Source organism: Haplochromis burtoni, unplaced genomic scaffold (assembly GCF_018398535.1).
Source record: "Haplochromis burtoni strain Fernald_Lab_line unplaced genomic scaffold, NCSU_Asbu1 Contig_252, whole genome shotgun sequence".
In the NCBI taxonomy this organism is placed as follows: domain Eukaryota; kingdom Metazoa; phylum Chordata; class Actinopteri; order Cichliformes; family Cichlidae; genus Haplochromis; species Haplochromis burtoni.
The window spans coordinates 445149-466088 of NW_024582613.1; the positions used below are offsets into that span (position 1 = coordinate 445149).

A 20940-nucleotide genomic window follows, 5' to 3' on the forward strand; every position below is an offset into this window, starting at 1 on the left:
CACACACACACACACACTCATTCACCTGACGTCGCCATAAACCATGTTGTAAATGTCTTCCTAAGTCTTGCTGATTGCAGCCAACAAAGACAGCCTGTGTTCAATTCTCCATGCTCTCTCCCCTGGGTGCCCTCCCACCCTACACCCCCCTCTGCTCTGCCCTTCTGTTGTTATTAACCATTGTCTCTCTCCCTTTCCTCTTCCTTCCTTTAAGCCTGTGTATTTTTGGTCCCTTAGAACGAGCTCAAGATTCTGCAACTAAGAGCAGGCGCTTATTTGACTTGTTTAAATTTTTTTTTATTCTAACGCCTTCTTTTTAACACTGCAGACACACACACAGCCTCAAGGCCTGTCAGTCAGCAGAAAAAAAGTCAGCTTTTTCTGCCTCTGTTCTCTTCAACTGTCTTCCGCACTACCAGTCTTAGACTGTCACAGAGTAGCTCCTTTTTGGATGCCACGGCTGTTTGAACAGGGCTCTTATTTAGTCCAGTATAAGGCGATACCAAGTGGGAAAGTACTGTACTGTCTGGAGCCTTTCTGTATTGGATGTATGCATTTTAAGGGTCGTGACCCCAGCTGCTATGACAGTGTTTCTGTCTGTTAGGAGAAGAGATGCTGCTTTCACTCAAACAGCTTTGTGTGATGATTTGTTATGACTGCAGACGTGTCTGCCCCAGCGAAACCCGGCTGCCTTCAAAGCCCTCCTGTCACTCGAAATATCACCAAAGAAATGAAACTAAGCAGGAAAAGCTGCTTTTTCTTCGTAACTTCTTTTTTAAGATCGAATTTTAAAATGTCGCAAATTTGGTTGTATTGCTGCAATGCTGAGTGCACAACTGCTGTGGTACCACTAGGTGGCACTGTTAGGTTACTCCTGGCGACCTCCAGAGCTGATTAAGAAGAGAGCATTTCCTAACCATACTCTACAGCCTAGATTTAAACAAATAAACAACGAATTTTTTTTCATAATGCCTGAATTTTTGCTTGTTATGTGATAATTTTATTTCTTAAATATATTTTTAAGAGAAAAAAATAATTATTCTGTGGGGAGAAAAAAGAGCAAAAAGCAGGTCCTGTCTTTCTGGATTCATTCAGCATCATGGCTATAACCCTAAATACCTCAGCAGAGTTATGAAGACTTCCCTTCAGTGACAAGACAAACAGGAAGACCTACAGCAGATCATGTGGCTGTGACAGAGCACATATGTAATCATCACTGAGTCAGTCAGTCTTATAAGAAAAGACTGAATACCGAGACAGGCTAAGTACTGTTGCAAGATCTTCAAGGTATTTAAAACAACCTGCCTGCCAAGTCACTATGGAAAATGATCATAAGCCAGAAGGGCTGGAATCTACTGGGCCACACCATATTGTATTTGTTCTAATTTCTAATACTTACAGTCTTAGGGAACATATGCTAAAAATAAATATATGTCTAATATTTGGAGATTCAGGTCATGAACATAAAAGCAGTGGCAGTGCTGTCTACGCTGTCTGCGGGTTCTACACAGATCTGAAGCTCTAGTGACGGAGCTGCTCTCGTTCTGGGTGACCTCGAGGTGCTTCGCACTGAAGGTCACCCTGGCAACAGCCGGCTGATTCTCGGCTGTCTCCTCTCCTTTCTTCTATCGTAGTCTGCCCTGCCCGTCGGCCATTTATCTTGCTGTAGTGCTTTGCTTCTGTAATGACTTTGTGAAACAAGATATCACTGTGATATTGGAGCAATATCCGTGCTCCGCCTTGCCGCTTTAATGGCTGCAGTTCGAAATGACTTGCATTTTTCGACAGTAGTTCTGAATTTTCACATCCTTGCGGTAGGATGCATCACCTAGGCCCTGCCTTTGTTTTGAAAACATCACCCGGGGATTTGAACTGATGAGTTTACGAGCACTTAACTGTACTGCCCTCTCCCAGCATGCCTCACCCAGCCTCAGCTCTCATCACAGGACAGTCATAACACCCTGCACCTAATGAGGAGATGAGAGCCACATCCACACAGATGGATCCTGTTCCTGTGGCCTGCTGTGGATAATCTTTGTCAAACAGTTATTTCAGGTTTTGCCATTTCTTTTCGTTTTGTTTTGGGGACTTTTTTGGGGGCGTGTTGCAGCCCTAATTCACTAACAAGCTCTTCATTAGATTTACATCGATCCTGAAAGGTCAAAATGCAATAAAACAACAAGCCGCCTCAGGCTGCTCAGCATCTGTGTTTTTGCGTATGCATGTCTGCATGTGTGCGCACATCTGCGAGCAAGCGTGCCTGTCAACTGATTCCCTGAAAAGCGTGTTCTCTGTAGGCTGCTTTAGGTGCCCGAAGCAAAATTGTTGTAATTAATTTCTTCCAAAAGGACCCTTGAAATATGAGTTGTGTGTACTCTGGATTGTTAAACTGTCGTCTACCACAGTGCTGCTGTTCAACAGTGAATGATGAGTCTCATTAAGCTAGGAGCGCCACACACATGCTGGTCTTCTGCAGCGTGACCCCGCTGATATGTCTTCTTGCGTTCAGCCGGTGAAAAAAAAAGCGAAACAGCTAGACGCGCATCATCTTCGGCTAATCTGTTTGCCAGCTGGGAGACTGTGCCAGCAATACACTTATTGGGAAAGCTCTCATAACCACAACAAGCTTCAACCCTATTACAATAAGTAGCTTGTGGGCTCGGTTCTCTGAATGACACTCAGAGAAGGATTGCATCATTCTTGTCTCTAATCCAGTAGAAGAAATGTGACTGAGTGAGTGCTACTCTCAGTTTCAGTGTTTGAGATAGCTGAGGTATAAATATGTTGACTCCTTCACAACCAGAATTTGCAGATGCTTTGCATTCTGCAGGTCACTCGCTCCTGTTGGTGATCGTAGTATTAAAGTTAGCAATCTCCAGATATTTGGTTCTCACGTAAATAACTGCTTCATATTTTGGGTCACAAACATGCAAAGAGGCAGTTGAACTGTAAGATTCTAAATGACAGACTTGATGAGCAGATTTGACATATTATCTTCCAGGTGAGACTGTAACGATAAACACATCAAGAGTTAAATGGTGTTGGTTCAGTGAAGCATGGATCATTTTTCACATCGCCCTTTTGGCTGTGCTTTACTTGCACGTGCACAATCCATCATGTCATACAGCTACTGGTGACAAATGCCCTTGTCTTAATGCATGCTAGAGACTTTCTCATTTGACATAAATACATACACGCACACAATCTTAAACATGATGCAGATCTTGAAAATGGAGCTCATATTTTTGCAGTTTTATGCCTGGCAACAAGGTTGTTTGTGACGTTGCTCTGCATGTTTGTTGTGCTGGTGAAGCTAGTTGCACCACATCATCATCCTCCCTCTAGTTGTCTGACCTCACATACCTCATGTTTTCATTTCATTTTGTGCCAACTTTTTTCCTTATTTGAACTATTTATTTTGACTCTTTCTGTTTCTCTTTCTATCTCTGCTGCACTGTAATCTCTACTGAGCCGTGCATAATCACAGGCCATCTGGGCGCTGTAGGGAGAGATGAGCCTGCAGCTCGTCAGATGACCAAACCCATCGTGGGTGGATAGAAACTTGCGTGTGCACTGCATCCTAATATACACACATGCACACAATCACACCTTTTAATAGTTACAAACCATCACAGGGCTGTACGCTTTCATCACACCTTTTAAGACCATAATCAAGGACATGCACCCTGAACAACGAACTGCATTGTTGCACAATGGAAGTAACTGCCGTGGTATTTGGAAACAAATCACACGTCTTTCAGCACTGTTTATTGATCTTACATGGCCAGAATGTTATGAATGTTTGTTGAAGTTGATTACCGGTAAGCTTTAAAGCATCTCTCCTTTCTTGTTTTTAAAATGTAGGGTTTTTTTTTAAAGACATTTTTCAGATGTTTATTTTTAGATGCATTGACAATTGTTGGGAGGCTTTGTTTGCACTTACAGCAACATAATGATGTCTTCAACCCGAGTAAAGCTAGCTTCACTTAACCTGCTTGTCTCTTTATGGCTTGCATCACATCACACACAGCAAAACAGAAACCAGAGGAGAAAAACCAGAGAAAAATTGATACATAGCATTTGTGAAAGTCTTTGGCTATACAGAGGGATGGATTTGGGGTATGCAACCAATGTGCTTGCTTGTAGTCCTTTATGTGGATAGGTGGGATGTTGATCACAAGTTAAAAAGATAGCTTGAACTAGAAAGGGAGCTGCAATGGAGTTCACTATGACGAAGGACAAAAAAGAAAAAACAACGACTAAAAAGAAGTCATGCATGAACAGCATATGCGGTGACTTCATTTGACTTTTTTAATTTCTTTGAGCACTTGTTTACACGTGACTATAAAGACTTCTTTGTCTGTCATGACTTCTGTCTTCAGGGGGGAAGCTAAAGTACCAACAACAGCACAGATACAAAACAGGAGTAATCCATAGACTTGTTGTTCCACTTGTTTTTGATCTCATGTGACAGTACACAGCTACTTCATGTAGAAGATCGTCAGCAATGCTCTGCACAGGCCCAACACACAACCCTGTGTTATATACATAAATTATGTAACTATAGGCACTAATAAAGTGACAAATCCCGTTAATCCAATGTTGCCATGATACAGATTTTAAAATGTCATCAAACAGTTGGTGAATCTCTATCTTCTTGCAGTATTATCTGTATTAAAACCTGATGGATTTGTCGATAATACCAGCTGATATTATCACACAGCAGTTACCTCTGCATATTTGATTTGGCAGTTTTTTATGCAAGATGTCCTTCCTGATGCAGCTCTTGGGGTCAGGCAAATGTATAAACCACTACACAATGAAGTCCCATCAGAAATAACATTTATAATGACCAAGGAATGAAAATGAAAAAGGTGAAGCAAATAAAGGAGAAACACCCTTCAACCATGCTGAGTGTTGATGTTGCGTAGTCCACCAGAGCAGACTCAGCAATTTGGTGAGAACAGTTGGATAATTGTAAATAAGTAATTAAATAATAAAACAGAATGAATATTAGGGAAATTGGCTCATGTTTCCTGAGTATCGACTGATATACTGGAGTCACCAAATATCACCTAATATCGACATTAGTCTTAACAATCCTATATCGGTCTGCCTTAATTTTTATTAATATATTTTTTATTATTACATAACCTGTTACAACATAACATTTTAAGTGCAACAATATTGTTTAATAAAAGCTGGTGCTAAATCATAGATTTATTTCTCTACTTTTTTGTTTTAGACTTCATTTCCAGTTCAGCATAAACATTCCCTACAGGTTTTTTTTCTATTTTCATTCATTTTGGGAATGTAGTATCTTAACTATTCGCCTTTTTCTTTTTCTTCCTTCTTTGCTGTGCACCCACAACTGCTAACATGCCCTAAGGCCAGCCACCCTCAGACATCATGGGACCAGCGTAGAAATATACTTTCTAGAGCTCCCCACCTCCATCTGCTGCAGTCTTAATAGAATTTAACAGCTGTTCTAGTGCATCGTCTTTCTGTCTGTGGTGGTGGGGGGTTAACATAGATACATGGATTATGCTGGGCTCCAGCCTCTTTGTAATTCAGATAAGACCTCTCCACTCCTGGAGATAAGTTTAAATATTAATAATGAATTAAAAGATTCTCCTCTGGGTGAAATATTAATGAGCTCTTCTTTAAAGAGAGCCTTTGACTCCTAAGAGAGGAGGGATGACATTGTGCTTGTTAGAGTAATTTAAAACATCTCTTTGATTTTTTTTTGGTGCTGCTTGAGGATGTTTAAGGACTTAAGGCCAAGGTGAATTTCAGGGTCAGTATTTGATCTAACAGATATTTGGAAATGCCCATTCAAGTAGCTTTTGAACAAGGCTAAGTGATGTATACCAACAAAATCTGACACATGAGCTCAACTGTCTGTACTCATAACTATAATCTGAAAGCTCTAATTGATCCTTCTATTGAATCTTTGTGAGTGCAGTTCCCCTTTGAGAAAGCTGATCCGGAGGCTTACCGCATCAAGGTGAATGTGTATCAGTAACAGCGGAAGACTAACGCTGTGTCCTTCCTCAACCTCTATCTTCTGCTGAGATTTCTCTAGTTGTTGTGTCTTCCTGGCACTGCAGGACCTTCAGGGACGTGAGAATGTGAAAGATTTCAATTTTCTCAGCTCAAACTCTCACACCTGTGTGTGTGTGTTTTTTAATAGTTTGCTAGTGGTGAGGGGTAGATTTATTCACATACATATGTGCTTGTGTTGTTTTTCTATGTGAGGACTGTTTGGAAAAATCCTGGAGTCGGGTCAACATGCTGTGGAACGTGAATTGCCTCCATGACAACACTACAGTGTCCTCCCTCCTGCTACCATCTGCAGGGTGCAATCAAGTGTGCCATGATGGCAACAGCTCACTGATTGATCTGAACTATTTAAAATATGCTGATTTATATATGTAGATTTGTGTACCGAGTCCTCTCTGACTCTAACTGGGCCAAGTCCTCAGTGTGCGCGTTGTCGTCAGCGCTAGAAAGAATGGGGAAAACCAGTGTGTGTTTGTGCAGACTAAATTCAGCGCAGTCCTTTGAAAGTACGTTGACAGAACTTTGGCAGGCCGTCAAACAGCTTTGATACTTTGTTTTGCTTATTGTTGACTGCATTCTTGTGGATGTCTTGTAGAAATCAGCAGGTGGTGAACTGCAGGAGTGTACACAACATACTCAAATTTCTGTATGTCCACAGACGATAGCATTGGTAGCTAGATTTGGCAGCGTTAAACTGTTATTTTACAGTTTACCTACAATTTTTCAGTCCAGTATGTTTCAGTGTTCCTTAATAGGAGATCTTTTCTTGTCTATCTTTTTAAATCATGGCAAGCTATCTTCCTTGTGACAATTCCTCTATTCCTTGAGGTGCATGGATATAGGAATACTGCCTTGTCTGACATTAAACAACTACAAAATAAATGCCTACCAGATGCGTCACTGGAAATTATTTTAATTATGTAAAATAACTGGAAAAAAACCCCAATCACATCAATACTAAATTAATGAGGAAAAAATACTCACATTTACTGTATACAACTTAATTCCCATTTACATTTTCTTACAGCCCAGAAGAAAAACATACATGTGATTTGTAGGGCTCGTCTCCCTCGCTGGCCTTCATGTTTTTCCTATTAAATCACAAAAAACATCCTTATGTTCCTTTAAATATACTCAGTTGAGTGATATTTTCCAGTAAGACACTGATGGAGTGGAGTGTGTGTTAGGCTATTGGTCATCCTGTTGGACAGATGTGTGTGGCAGATGCTATGTTTAGGTCAGTAGAGCGAAGAAGATTTAGACTAGCGCTAGTTGTCAATATTCCAGTGGTTTTTAATGTGTGACAGAGACTAAATAATCACACAAAGGTTCCTCTTTGTGGACAGATGGAAAAAGATTGCTGTTGTAATTAGTGAGTGTAATAAAGGGTGACAGAAGGGAAGAAGAGCTGTGCCAGCTTGCTGTATCACTATCCTATGCAAGGGAATTCATCTCTATCTAAATGAGGTTATTCCAGCCTATAAAATGAAAATCAGTCGTCTCTTTGCTCCTTTTTTAAAAGCAGGTTCTGGTCTGAGCTGTGAATTCAGCCTTCGATTAATGAGAAAATCGCAGCAAGATGGCGAGAGGTTCAACATTCCTCCCTAACACACAGCTCACATTCCTGTCTTTGGTGTAAAGAGGGGGCATGAGCACCATGCCTCATTAGATAACCCACAAAGGCAAGGCTCTATTCTAATTTGAAATGGGTTTTTCCCCTTTTCGGATTGCCCTGCAGGGTGGCTACAGCACTGATTCCCCGTCTGCTCTTTCCCTCCTGTGAAAAGATTTCACCTCGTCAGGTCTGCTGGGTTGAGCAGCGGATGTTAATGCCACGGAGAGCATTACCTCTTCCAGCGTCCAGCGTGATGCATAATTCACTATGCTGAGAATTTCACCCAGTTCAGCTAGAGGTGGCCTAGAATAAGCTGCTAGAGGTGAGGCGGTTTGCAAAGGAGTATGCATTTACTGCCCGTTCACCATGAATACAAGAGGATCAATCGGGACCTATTTTAACCCACTCTGAGCCACTCTCAACTCCCCTCCAGTTTGTAAAACCCTTCGTTTTCTGAATTTAAATCAAACTCAGACACCCATCCCCCTTTTCACATTCACCATCTCTTCCGCTCTTCTCGTCACACTCGGCTCTAAAGCCCTGTTATCGTTTTAAATCGAGGGTTTTCCAACAGTGTTTCCATGGTTATCGGTGGCATTTGTCTGTGGGTTCACAGCCGGTGTCGGGCAATGTCACCCCGTCTTTCAGGCTGATGTCAACTATTGAGTGTGTAGAGGGGGAACACGGAGAGACACGGAGGAAGGGGGTGGTTGTAATTATATGTGCATATGAAGAGGGTTCGAGCAGCTTGGGCGCGTCATCCTGGCAGCTTTTGTGATCCACATGTCTGTGGGGGGGAAGTCACGCAGGGACACGGATGTACTCCCCAGAGACTTGTGGTTAAAGCAGCTCCCCGAGAGATACAAATGATCAGAAATACAGATGATGTTTGTTTTGGGGTTTGTTTGTTTTTTGCAATAGTGCTGAAGGTGTCAGTTCATAACAGTATTTATATAATGGATAATTTGAGGTTGTCAGATGTGAGTGAAAATCCAAAATATTTACATGGGAAAAAACATTGTAGAACAGTTCGAGCAACAGTTTGAGTAATTTAAACAAGAATAGAAATGCACAAATCTAAATATTTTCTACCTTTCTGTGTTTAATATCATTAAAATTTCAATAACTCTGCATTTGGGCTCTTTGCAGGATAAATCAAGCAATTAAAAGAACATTTTTATGAGTGTTTTGTGATCATTTTCTAATGTCATTAGCAAAAAAAATGTGTTTGCTGCCACACCCCTTCGTGTTTCCAGCAAATATCTGAAGAATATCCTCCCTTCACCTTCCCTTCACTTGAGCTCACTTATATCTTCACACACTCATTGAACTACTACAGGCACACCCACTAATACTTACACACACTTCCCCCATCTTTCATTCGGCTGCTTCTTTTCCTCTCTCCCTCCTCCACTCTACCCACTCTCACTTAACTCTCCCCTCCCTCTCCATCTCCCCGTTTTTCCCCCCCTTCCTCCAGCCCTCCTCCTCCTAACCAACCCGGGCCGTCATTAGTTTCCATGGTGACAGTTAGGGAGGTATTATTGCGGGTTGAGAACTGCTCCTGGCTTCCTTTCAGATCGGTGGCGGCGGAGGCATTGTTTAGCCCACTGCTGTGAATGGTGTGGGGATCAGGACGGGGAGAGCGTAGGACAGGAGGAACGCATCTCTTTCCTTTTTTTTTTTTTTTTGGGTGGGTGGGAGGGGGGGGTCCACTGACACTCTCTGCGTCTGTAGTCTGTGGAGGGAGGAGGAGGAGAAATAGGAGGAGGAGCAGGGAGGGAAGTAGAGGAGGAGAGAGAGGGATGAGTAAGAGAGGCAGCGTGGTGGTTGGAGAGAGTCGATGAGGGAGCAGGAGTAGTAGCAGCAGCACGTTCACACCGTCTCCCTGAGAGCGCCGTGAAAACATCCAGACTTCTCTCTGCTGCAGATCGGACTCTGCTTTTTACTGTTCATATGTTTGTCGCACAGCAGGAGACGACAGGAGCGACAGAGATTTCAGACAGAGAGCGAAAACTGAGCAAACATCGGAGGTAGATGGCAAACTGAGTTTAGCCGGTGAGTTACTGATGTCGCTTCGTCATGTGTATATCTTTGTGGGAGCAAACATTAATTCATGAGCTCACTTGTTCAGCATTTAGTTTACATTTTTGTTTTAGTTTGTATGTGTAGCAGGTGCTGCCTCTGCTGCTGCTGCTTCACAAAATTAATGTGTTTTCCTCCCAACCAAAACTCAGTCTGGGTTATGTTTGGGTGCATGGGCTTCTAGCTGTCTGATGAATGTGGGCTAATTCTCGCTGCCCTCTGAAATATACATGCAAGACTGCATGTTTTATTGAGTACGTACATTGGGGGCGATTTTCTGCTGCCTTGCTTCTTGGATACCCTGCAGTGCTTTTTCAGAGAGCAAGGCAGTATATGTGTGTTTTTCAGTTCGAGTTTGTTTGGTTTTCTCTTTCATCCACATTGCAGTGGGTAATTAGGAGTGAGAGATGAGCCCCCCGGCTTCTCAAACAAGTGATATGAGGTGAATAATGTAATGAGCGGCAAACGCTGCCAACTTCATATTACTGTCCTTTTTAATCACTTTCACTGAAATGACTTTTCAGCTGAAAATTTGGCAAGTTCCAGCTAATACAAGCTCGCTGAAGGAGTGGATGAAGTGACACAGTGATGACCACTACTAGCTCAGTGATGTCATTACATGGCATCATGACAATAATTTCCCAGATGATTAAAGCTTAACAGATTGCCCAGACAGCGCCTTGTGTATGATGTCTGTTATTTTCCACTGATATGTTTCTGTTTGTATTCAGTTTCTTTCTTTTTTTGCGCAACTATATAATTAAGCTTACTGGGGAGGTGTCTTGTGGAAAGGGGAGTCTGAGTGTTTCTATGACGACTGGTAGCAGCTGTGTGAGCTGAGGCTGAGTGTGTGGCAGACATTGTGGCATTGCCTAGAGACTGCCGCACTCAGTCTAATCAACGACCCCTTGACCCAGATCAATGGGATGATGCTGAGCCAAGCAGCCATGTAGTCTGCCTGGCATGTATGTATTGTAGTACAGTGTTGCACAGCTGCTTACATTTCCTGGCTCACCACAGGCTTGAGTGGTGTCAGAGTGGTCTGATCCGCTTAGATTGGTGGTGGTATTAGTCCAAAAAACAGGCTTTTCATTCATCAATGCAATCATGGTGATTAGATGTATTCAAGTGTAAGTAAGACAAGTAGAATCTCAGCTTTGGTAGGTACTGGAATCCTGAAGTGGGTAATTTTGCATATTAGGTTGGCAAAATAGCAATGAAAGCCAATTTTAACAGTACATATTTATAGAAGTATATTTAGAATTCTTTTAGTTTTACGCTTGAACTTCTAAAATGAGCAGACAAGTGAGGAAATGATCAAATGATGAGGGTTCACTCCCTGTAATTCATGTTGCTGTCAGTAGAGAAACAAGAAACTGAAAGGCTCTGAAAGTTGTCGGAGATGGGGATGGAGACTTTGACTTGGTTGGGTTTAGACCCCAGTCACAGAGGTCTAGAGTTGCTGGAGGTTGTTGGCGATCGCTAGGTGAAATTAGGCCCAAAGAGGTATATGGTGCTGTAGTGAGGAGCGCTTTGCAATTGCTTTGGTCACTAGCAGATTACCACGGTTGCCCACTGTTTCTACAAATATGCTGATTTGCTTGGCACACTTGGCAACCATTTAAAAACACTTGTAACCAGTTATTTTTACATAGCAACCGGTCGTTGCCAGGTGGCTTCTGTACTGGCCTGTGTGACTGGGCTTAAACCAAACTGAGTGTTGTGTAAATAAGTCTGTAGTGTGCTATTTTCTGCTGTGTGCTACATTTCAGAAAAACTAAAAACTATCCTGACCTGATTCTCTGAAAGTTATCCAAACTTCATGTGTGAAAGCAGCTATATTTTCTTTCCAGGTTAATGTCTCTATGTCATTCTCTGCGCTTTCAAAGTAACACGGTCTCACTGCAAAAGCTGCCGATGCTTTACTAAAACCAACGCATACCTCTTTTATTTGCTTGAGGATTGGTCAAAGGTAAAAACTAGCCAAATCTGCTCCTCTGTGACATTGACGCAATAAAAACATACAGGTTGCGTACAGGAGCTGTGAGCACCATAAGCTGATATTTATGGTTAGGCTGACATGTAGAAACTGCTCAAGGCCAACGCACAAAGACACACACAGTGTGTCCTTGTGTGAAAGGCAAAATTTCAGAACCCCTGGGCAGTGGAAAAAGTCGTGAGTCATGTTTCACCCATTTTCCTGTGTCTGGTTAGGTTTACTTCTAGAAATAAGCCAAAGGAAAGGTTTTCAGCCCACAGTGTCCACAAGTATTTAATACAGGGGTGGGTCTGTAACTGTGAGGGCAGCCATTCTGTGGAAGTCATTAGATTTGATCTCTGTATCTCTGCATCTGTACACCTGTTGGAAATTCTTCCCTGTCCCGGAGTGAAGCTAATGTGAAGTCAATTTGATTATGTAATCTGTGTCATGTCGATGTAAACTGATAAAGATGAGGCCCTGCCTTATTTATCCCAGAGCTGGGAAATCCAGCATCATACTTGTGGTTTTTCCTCCATTTATTGGTCAAATCAAGAGGAAGGAAGCGCCTTATATTGGTCAGAGATGCTGGAGAACTTGTGGTGACACTGACCAGACCACACGCAAACAGAAAAACTCACACACACACACACAAATGCCATGCTCAACAGTCAGCCTAATTAATGTACTTCATCACCCTAGTAATTATACCCACAACTTCCTCTTATTCTGGGGCACCTAGGGTCTAGATGGTGATGGTATTTCCTGTGTTGGTAATGTATAATTATATGAATCAGCCTCAAGCGATCAGATATGGGTGGATCAGTGTACTGCTGTCAGTGTCATGAAGGCATCTAAATAAAGCTCAGTTCCTGTGTGATATTTCACTTTGAGTTTAAAAGTTTGTTTACATTCTTAAGGTTGGAAGTAAGGAGACACAAGCGTTTTACTTTCTAGTATCATGTGTGTCCTTGCTCCTTCGCGTGCATATGCCTGTGTGCGTTTGTGTTTTACTTCTCCATTTGGTCGGGGCAGTCACTCGGAAAGTGTTAGGCGCTCTCTTGTCTCTACTGAAGCGCGTGTGTTGTTTTTGTACAAGACATTGGCATCACACAGGAAGGAAGAGAAAGAAACTGCATACAAACACACATTAACAAGCAACATTCTAACCTAGTTAAACTCAATTATGAGAAATATTTGCATCTTTTAATCTGACCTCCTTCAGGAGAAAAGGCCACTTGCCTCTAACTGTGGCCTGCTGGTATTTCAAAAAGCTCAAAAGGCTTCAGGGTTAAATTGTCTTTGTAGTTGTCTCCTACTGCTGTGGAAAGGATGAGATGGCTTCCAGAGGCCAGTAACGAGATATTTAATGATTTTCTCCTGCAGGGCATAGTGTGAGTGTATGTAAGGTACACATACACATTTTCTTGCATAGACGTTTGTTAGCAGACAGCTTTTTAAAATATTTTTTATGGGATTTGGTGAATCCCTTCTTGCCATATTAACTTCGGAGGGGGTTGTTAATGTCTCCTCATAAAATGCAGAGTCAGTACCTGTGCACTCATGGTTGCAGTAAGTGTGGGAGCTACCATAAATGGTAAATTTCAAGACAGTGAGCTTTTCTTTGTGATCTTCCATTTTTGTATGTCATTTGGCTTGACTCATGTTTCTCACCAGATAAAGTGAGTGAAATGTGGAAATGATTATTTTGATCTTATATTAAAAATTTAGATCAACATTGTTTTTTATTTAAAAGGGTTGTTTTATACATCTCTGGTTAATCTTTGATGTTGGCCAGTCAATCACAGGAAGCTGCAGAAACAGCAGCCCGCTAATTGGGCCGTCTTCGATGATTCCTTGCCTCACTCCTCAGACACCCCATGACAGAAAAACTAAAGCATTTAGCAGACGTGACGGATGAAAGGCGGGCTAGAGCTACCTGCTGCGCGCAGTGGTGATTCTCTGCAGCTCTTTCTATACAGATTTAACAAAGGCTCTGATTTATCCAGCCGTCATGGGATATACAATATGACAGCTATCAGGGGTAGATCATTTCAAGTGTGTGGAGCTCTTATGGATTGTAGTTTGTTGTTTCCTGTCAGCACAGAGATACTTAATGTTAAAGAGAACATATAACAAGTGGAAGCTGATGGTGGAAATGTCTACAGAGATTATATTTGAGTAATGAAGCTGAACAATAACTAAGTTGATTTTTGATGTTGTAGAGAGGTTTTATAGGCTAAAGAGTTAATGGGTTAATCAGGAAATAATGAGTACATTTAAGCTTATAAAATCATTTGCTGTAACCTTAATTGGATTTGCATTTTGTATACATAAAGGTCATGAAGCGATCCTTTGATGTCTTGTGTGCTCATGACTTGCATGTTAAGCACGACGCAGACTGTAAGGACTGCAGATTGTATTGCCAAAGGAGACAGTCTGTTATTTGTAAATCAATATAGGCTCAGAGGGTCAGTTGGATTATAGCAAAAATCTTGGTAAACGATTTACAAGAGCTTTGAAAAGTGTGCGCATGCAGCGTCAGGCCAGCATCTCTGTTTGGGTTTAAGCAGCTCAATGTACAAGAAGCTGGTCCTAGTGGTCCTCCTGTCTCCTGTGTGGGTAAATGAATGCGGATCAGAGCACTGTAGTGCTGTGCTGTAAGTTAAAAATTCTGGAGCCATTACAGAGGAAACAGGAGGCTTTATTGGTCTGTCTAGTGTACACCTGGTTTCTATAACAGGCCTCTCCCTGTACAGTCATTTCTGTGTGAACTCGTTTGCTTGTGGCTCTTGGCGTGTCTTGGCTTCTCGCTCCCATGTCTTAGCTTTTTCTGCCCTTGACAAACTTCAGCTTGTTTTCATTTTTTTAAAATTTCCATGCAAGGTTTCTCACACAAAAAATGTTAATTTAGGCTTCTTTCTCATTGGCATTTAAAAGTATTCTCAGTTTTCACATTTGAGTGAGTAAGAAATTGCAGCCAGCTAGTGTGAGGCACTGTGTTCGAGGTTCGGGCAGACTGACAGGAGCTGCTTGCCTCGGATCCTTCTTGCTCCAGAGATCCCGTTGCTGACGCTGCCTTTCAGGAGCCAAGTGACATTTTGAAAATGATTCTTACGTCAAAGAAGATGTGTCAGGGTTGAATGTGCGGTGACCTTTCTGTCTCTGTGTGTGTATGTTGGGAAGAGTCCAGTGTGCACAGAAGAACAGCACACATGGAGGGGATAAGGCTTACACCCAACTCCACGCCCGCATCCTTTCTTTTTCATCAACCCAGCCCTTAGACCAACCAGGAATGAATCAGAATGGGTAACAGGTTGACCTGTACTGGGCAAGGATGTCCCGCTCTGGGACTCTTCATGTGTCAGCAGCCTGATAGACACTCCTCTCCGCATGCTGACATCCATCCTGCCTGGAACAGATGCAGGGTGGTGTTGTGGCCACCCTTCCACCTCACCCACTAGTGCAGCATCACTTTGACAACAGAGGCTGTAACAGGGGGCAAAAAAAGCAGTAATATGATTGTGGCCCAGTGTGTAAAATGTAAATACATGTGTTGGAAAGATTTGAAAGGAACGATGGTTACATTTTGGCACAATGTTGCGAACCAGATCAAATAAATTTACAGAATTACCAGAATGTTTTTACACCACTTGGCATCTAATCATTAGTTATTATTAATCTCTGGCAACAGTGTGTTTTGTCTTGTTTTCTCCCCATCACCCCCATCCGACTGCTACCTGAGGTTTTTTCCTGTTAGAAGAGAGTTTTTCCTTCCCACTATCACCAAGTGCTTCTCCAAAGGGGGTCGTTTGATGGTTGTAGTTTTCTCTGTATTTTATTTTGGGTCAACCTTACAATTTAAAGTGCCTTGAAGTGATGGCTGGCTAAATACCTTCAGACAGTGTTTGCTTAATCACATCATCCGTGGTTTGTTCAGTAGTTAAAATAGCCAATGGGGAATAACGGACGCATTTAGGTACACAAAAATAGTGGACCCCTGTTCACTCTAATTTCCTGCTTTTACTTGTTTTTTCCATCACACACGTGCATAATATGATACGTGCTGGAAAAGCTGGTTTCGGTAAACCAGCTCTGCATGCGCCACTTCCTTCTGTTGTTTTGTTGGGCCTGGCTTTTCCAAAGGTGTAATTCTGTGGAAATGTGAGGTGTGAGTGTTGCATTTTATTTGGGAAAGGCAACGTTTTGGTCGGCTGTGTTTTTGGTTGGCCCTGAGTGTTTTTCTGTGGCTGCAGTGGAAAGCTTTGCAGCCTTCTGTAAAACCTTAGCAGATCAGAGTTTAATGGTAACAGTGTTGACATGAGTTAAGTGTTAGACTAATTTTGTGGTGCGTACTGCAGATGGGTTTCTATAAAGTTAAGTGACTGGGCAGAACAGCGTGCATGTTTTGACGTGTACGTTTGCACATTTGTTGGTGTGAATGCAAACGGTGGATATTTTTCCTTGCTGCAAGTGACACTGTGCTCAACATTTATTGACGTGCAGTCAATCATTTCAACGATCGTGCTGTCAGCCGTTGAAGCAGTTTGTGACTGGTCCTGTCCAACACAATGATTGGTTAATCCCACGTATCAATGTCTGGTCAAATAATCAATGATTTGATGCTTCAGAGACCTTTAATCAGAATGAGGGGCGATCGAGCTTTGATCCAGAAGATTAACATGAGCAATACTCGAGACAGTGTGGCCTTAGTAAAATAGGGAATCATTGAATTTGAAAATGCTTTCTCAGACTGTAGGTGCTGGTGACTCAAGGAGCAGACCTATGTGTAAAGACTTACCCATCCCCCACGGCACTGGAAATAGTATTTTTCTTTTCTCTTGAAATTTTCTCTACCAGTAAATATGCGTCGAATATACTTAAACTGGGAGGAAAAGATGGGCTTTCCTGTGAAACCTTGCCTGTACTGTTGTGAAGACAGTCCAGCCTGGTTTTTGTTTTTCACAGTGAAAGCCCCCATTGAGAGCTGCTACAGTAGGTTTCAGTGAGGCTCCAGTAGTTTCTGGGACAGTTAGGCAGTCATCTCCACAGGCAGGTTTGTAAACCCCCTTGTTCTCCTGTGTGTGCGTTGCCCTAATTGCCAATCTGTAGCTGTTTTCTTTGCAGCAATGCTCTGGGCTACAGTAGCACACTGCATCCAGTCAGACAGAGGCTTGTTTCTCTGCACCCTGCCTCATAAAAGTCTGTGTAGAGTGTTTGCGGTAGCATGGAGAAGCTGTGAAATGGAGAGGCCGGCGTGCAACCGTCCTGTCAAATCACATGTTTGATGAAAAATTTTAACCATCCCTTTGTCACGTCCTCACATCATTGTGCTACTTACTGTAAAGTCTGAGTGCTCTCCAGTGACTATCACGTATCGGTACAGATGACTGCTGATTGTACTGGCCTTGAGTCACACTGTTCAAAAAAGGTCAGTGTGTCATATCTCACCCTCAGCATTTCTTCAGACTGGCTCTCAAGGACACAACAGGAAATGAAGGATGCTGTTAGACTCAGGCACATGTTTATACATAATAATATGACTACTGGAGCTCTGGCTCTTGTTTTACTTTCTTTCTGCTTGCAACTGTAGACGACAGAATACCTTCCAATTGAAAAAGAAATTAACACTTTATTAAAACTGTGCATCTACTAAAAGCACAAGTAGTTTACTGTGACCATCTTGCGATATTATTAGCCATAATAAAGGCAACTGTTGGGATAGCAGTTGCCTCTTCTTTTATTTCTCAGGGTACACGGAAGCACGATTGATTTAGTTTGGGATGCCACTTCGATATTAAGTCTTCAGCCTTTGTTTATGTTTAGCTTTTTCCACTTGGTGACAGTGTATAATTACAGGAACTGGGAACAGATGGGCCTGTTTTCTTAGTATATTTACATCTCTGAGTGCTCTGTGCATGCTGCACAGAATGTATAAATAAAGGATTTACCCTCCATATTTGAAAAGTGAAACCAAGTGCAAATAATCTGCACTCCTTCTAATGCCCAGCAGGGGGCAACTCTAATGGTGGCAAAAACAAGATCATCAGATAGCATAGAAGTCCTGAAGGAAATATATGTACTTCATAGTTGATGTGTTATAATGGTGAACATCTATATCTAGATATATAGATATAGATATATCTATATCTATATATAGTAGGGCTGCTCAATTAATCGAATTTTAATCACGATTACGATCTGGGCTTTCAACGATCATTAAAAATGACTGAGCCGATTATTAGCCCCTCCCTCCCTCGTGCTTTACTCTCGCGCTGCTCCGTGTGGCAAATCGAGCGCACCTCTCTGCATTTCGAACACGCATCACAACAATTAAGAGGACCCGAGGGAAGCTCGGAAAGCTAAGCAGAAGTTATTTGGAGAGGAGAGTGACTGCCGTTGGTTGAAAAGAGAGGTAAAAAAAAAAACTTCAGTGGTGTGGAAACATTATGGGTTCGCGGAGTCAGACGTGGATCAAGTAGACACAGTGTGTAAACTTTGCTACGGTGTCATAGCTGCACCACAGAGCAACACTGCAAAGTTCACTAAACATAGATGTTTACATTTTTCATTTATTTTTTATATTGCAAACATTTGCACTGTTATCAGTATTTGCACACTATTTTATATTATTTTTTAAAGTCATTATTCAATACATTGTTATTGTTAACCCTTTAAATCCCTGTAGAACCGGAACCGCGTAAGCTAGCGCAATAATTTGTTTTGCATATGAAACCGGAGGAGTTGTACTTACATCTTATGCCATCAGCTTGTCCTTGGTCACGGTTTCCTTCCACATAAAGCTTTGCAAAAATTGCATAAAAAGCGCTTGCAGGAACAAAAACATAATATTCCAGAAACACGCTTTGCCGATCCGATCAGCTGTTCGTAACACTTCCCACAGTGAAAAAGACGTCAACACGAACTATCGCATGTCCGCCATTTCCTGTCCGAAACCGGAAGTGACGTCATTTTCGCGGAAAATGTAGTTTTTTACTTGTAGGCCTTAAAAGCCTATAGAGATTGAAAATGTGACGTCACTCAGGGGTAAAACCGCAAAGAATTCTGGGAACTTGTGGCAAGAGGTACTAGCGCACGCAGGCTTTCAATTGAAATCAGTTACACAGCGATAAAAAGAAACACAAAAAATGGCAAGAAGCTGTTGTATTATTAACTGCAATAGCCGGTCGCATGACAGCCACGGGAAGCCGACGGGTAAAGAGATCGGTTGTTATCGGATTACGTCGTTGAAGAGAAATTGTTCGAGCCATGTTTCCGAAGTAACAAAGAGGCGACTGGATTGCAGCCATTCAAAGATCAAATATAACGTCCCAGAACACTCCAGCTCACAGGTTAGTCTGCTCCAAGCATTCCCACAAAGGTCAGTCTGCTGTTGTAGTTAATGCGTCATTTTCTTAACATAATTGGTGATATAGGTTACAAGCAAGTCTGGCGCTGAACAGAAATTGTCGCGCTATGCTCCTTTGTTTATTGTGCATAAATAGTGAATTGTCCTGACACAATATTGCGTTTCGCTTCTGTTATTATGGTACATTGACAAAAACATATACTTTTATTCACAGGATAAAACAGTTGTTTTGTATCACTAATTGCCCAGTACGATTACAGCATACAGTATTATTGTCACTGCTACATTTCTGTGATGCTACCAGAAATTATTTCCACTACTAATTAATTACCATTGAGCTCAAAGGTCCTATTAATAAACGGTTAACGAATGTGTATTTATGAAGACGATTTGTGAGACTGGTAAACTTATGATATGTACGATGGTCTTTACTTTCTACACGGTGCATTTCAAGGTCCTGTACCCATCCGTCGGTAAACTGTACCTGGGCTTGTTGCAGTGACCTGAAGTTACTAAACTTCACGAGTGTATGCACTCACTCCAAGAACCGTATAATTATAAATATGAGTGTGGTGAAGTTGGGCAGCACGCTAACGTATTTTGTCCCTCTGTGTGCTTGTAAGGATCTAACACTTTCACTGGTTTGATTTTTTTCCTCATATCTTTTCTTTGACTTTTCATTAAGTCTGTCTTTGTACGGACCGGCATTGTTCTCCTTCGTTTTGTACATACCTTTTTGGGGGGCAAAGAAAAAGCAAGAATTTATTGGAACCGAAGAATGAACGTTTTGCGGTGCTGCAAATGCTTGCATTTGATGCAGGTACTTGGATTGTTTTGCCACGAGTTACCGGCATGCAATGCGCAAAAGTCACGTGGTCTGTCAATCTCTATACTGGTGTTTTTATAAGCCATGTTTAACTCTATACTTTTCTGAATAGTTGCTGGGATGCTTAGAACTCGAATTGCACTGCTGGAAATAGTTTGTTTTGATGCACATGCTGTTTTCTTTGCAAATTTGCATCATAGGATTGTTTTTTGTTTTTCCTGCAGTATATAAAAATTGATGTATCTCCAAAATAAAACTATGAAGACACTCAAAATAAATTTCCTGTCGTGGGAAACTATTTTTTGCAACTTTTTTGTATTTAAAGTTTTGAGGGATAAGCCTCTTAAATTTCCCCAAGTAGAAATATACGTAAAAAAAAAAAAAGATTTTCAATTTTTTTGTTGTTTATTGCACTTTTTTGCAATTAATGTAATTACTATGGACTTAATGCATACATATTATTAAAATATGGGCTATAACAGTTGTATTGATGTATAGCAACTTGAAATGCTCCCAAAAATGGCACTACAGCATGTAAAAAAAATAATATAAGCTCTGGCGGACTTGTTTCTATGGTAGGTCTTAAAGGGTTAAATAAATATTTTCAAATAATCGAGATCTCAATTTCAGTGACAATAATCGTGATTATCATTTTTGCCATAATCGAGCAGCCCTAATATATAGATATATATAGATATAGATATATCTATATCTATATCTATATCTAGATATATAGATATAGATATAGATATATCTAGATATCTAGATATAGATATATAGATATAGATATAGATATAGATATATCTAGATATCTAGATATAGATATATAGATATAGATATAGATATATCTAGATATCTAGATATATAGATATATCTAGATATAGATATATATAGATATAGATATATCTATATCTATATCTAGATATATCTAGATATAGATATATATAGATATAGATATATCTATATCTATATCTAGATATATCTATATATAGATATAGATATAT

The 20940-nt window shown here is 41.2% G+C and overlaps 1 protein-coding gene across 2 annotated transcripts in view; it reads left to right on the plus strand.

Annotated features, from left to right (window-relative positions):
- fgd (faciogenital dysplasia) overlaps positions 1-20940 on the plus strand; it is a 55018-nt gene that overhangs the window by 7662 nt on the left and 26416 nt on the right. The window contains exon 1 of one of the 2 annotated variants that reach the window (XM_005938964.2): positions 9579-9736. The exons of the other annotated variant lie outside the window; for it this stretch is intronic. The gene's annotated coding sequence lies outside the window, so the exon portion shown is untranslated. Of the gene's footprint in view, positions 1-9578; positions 9737-20940 lie in introns of those variants that run through there. 2 annotated transcript variants of the gene reach the window in all.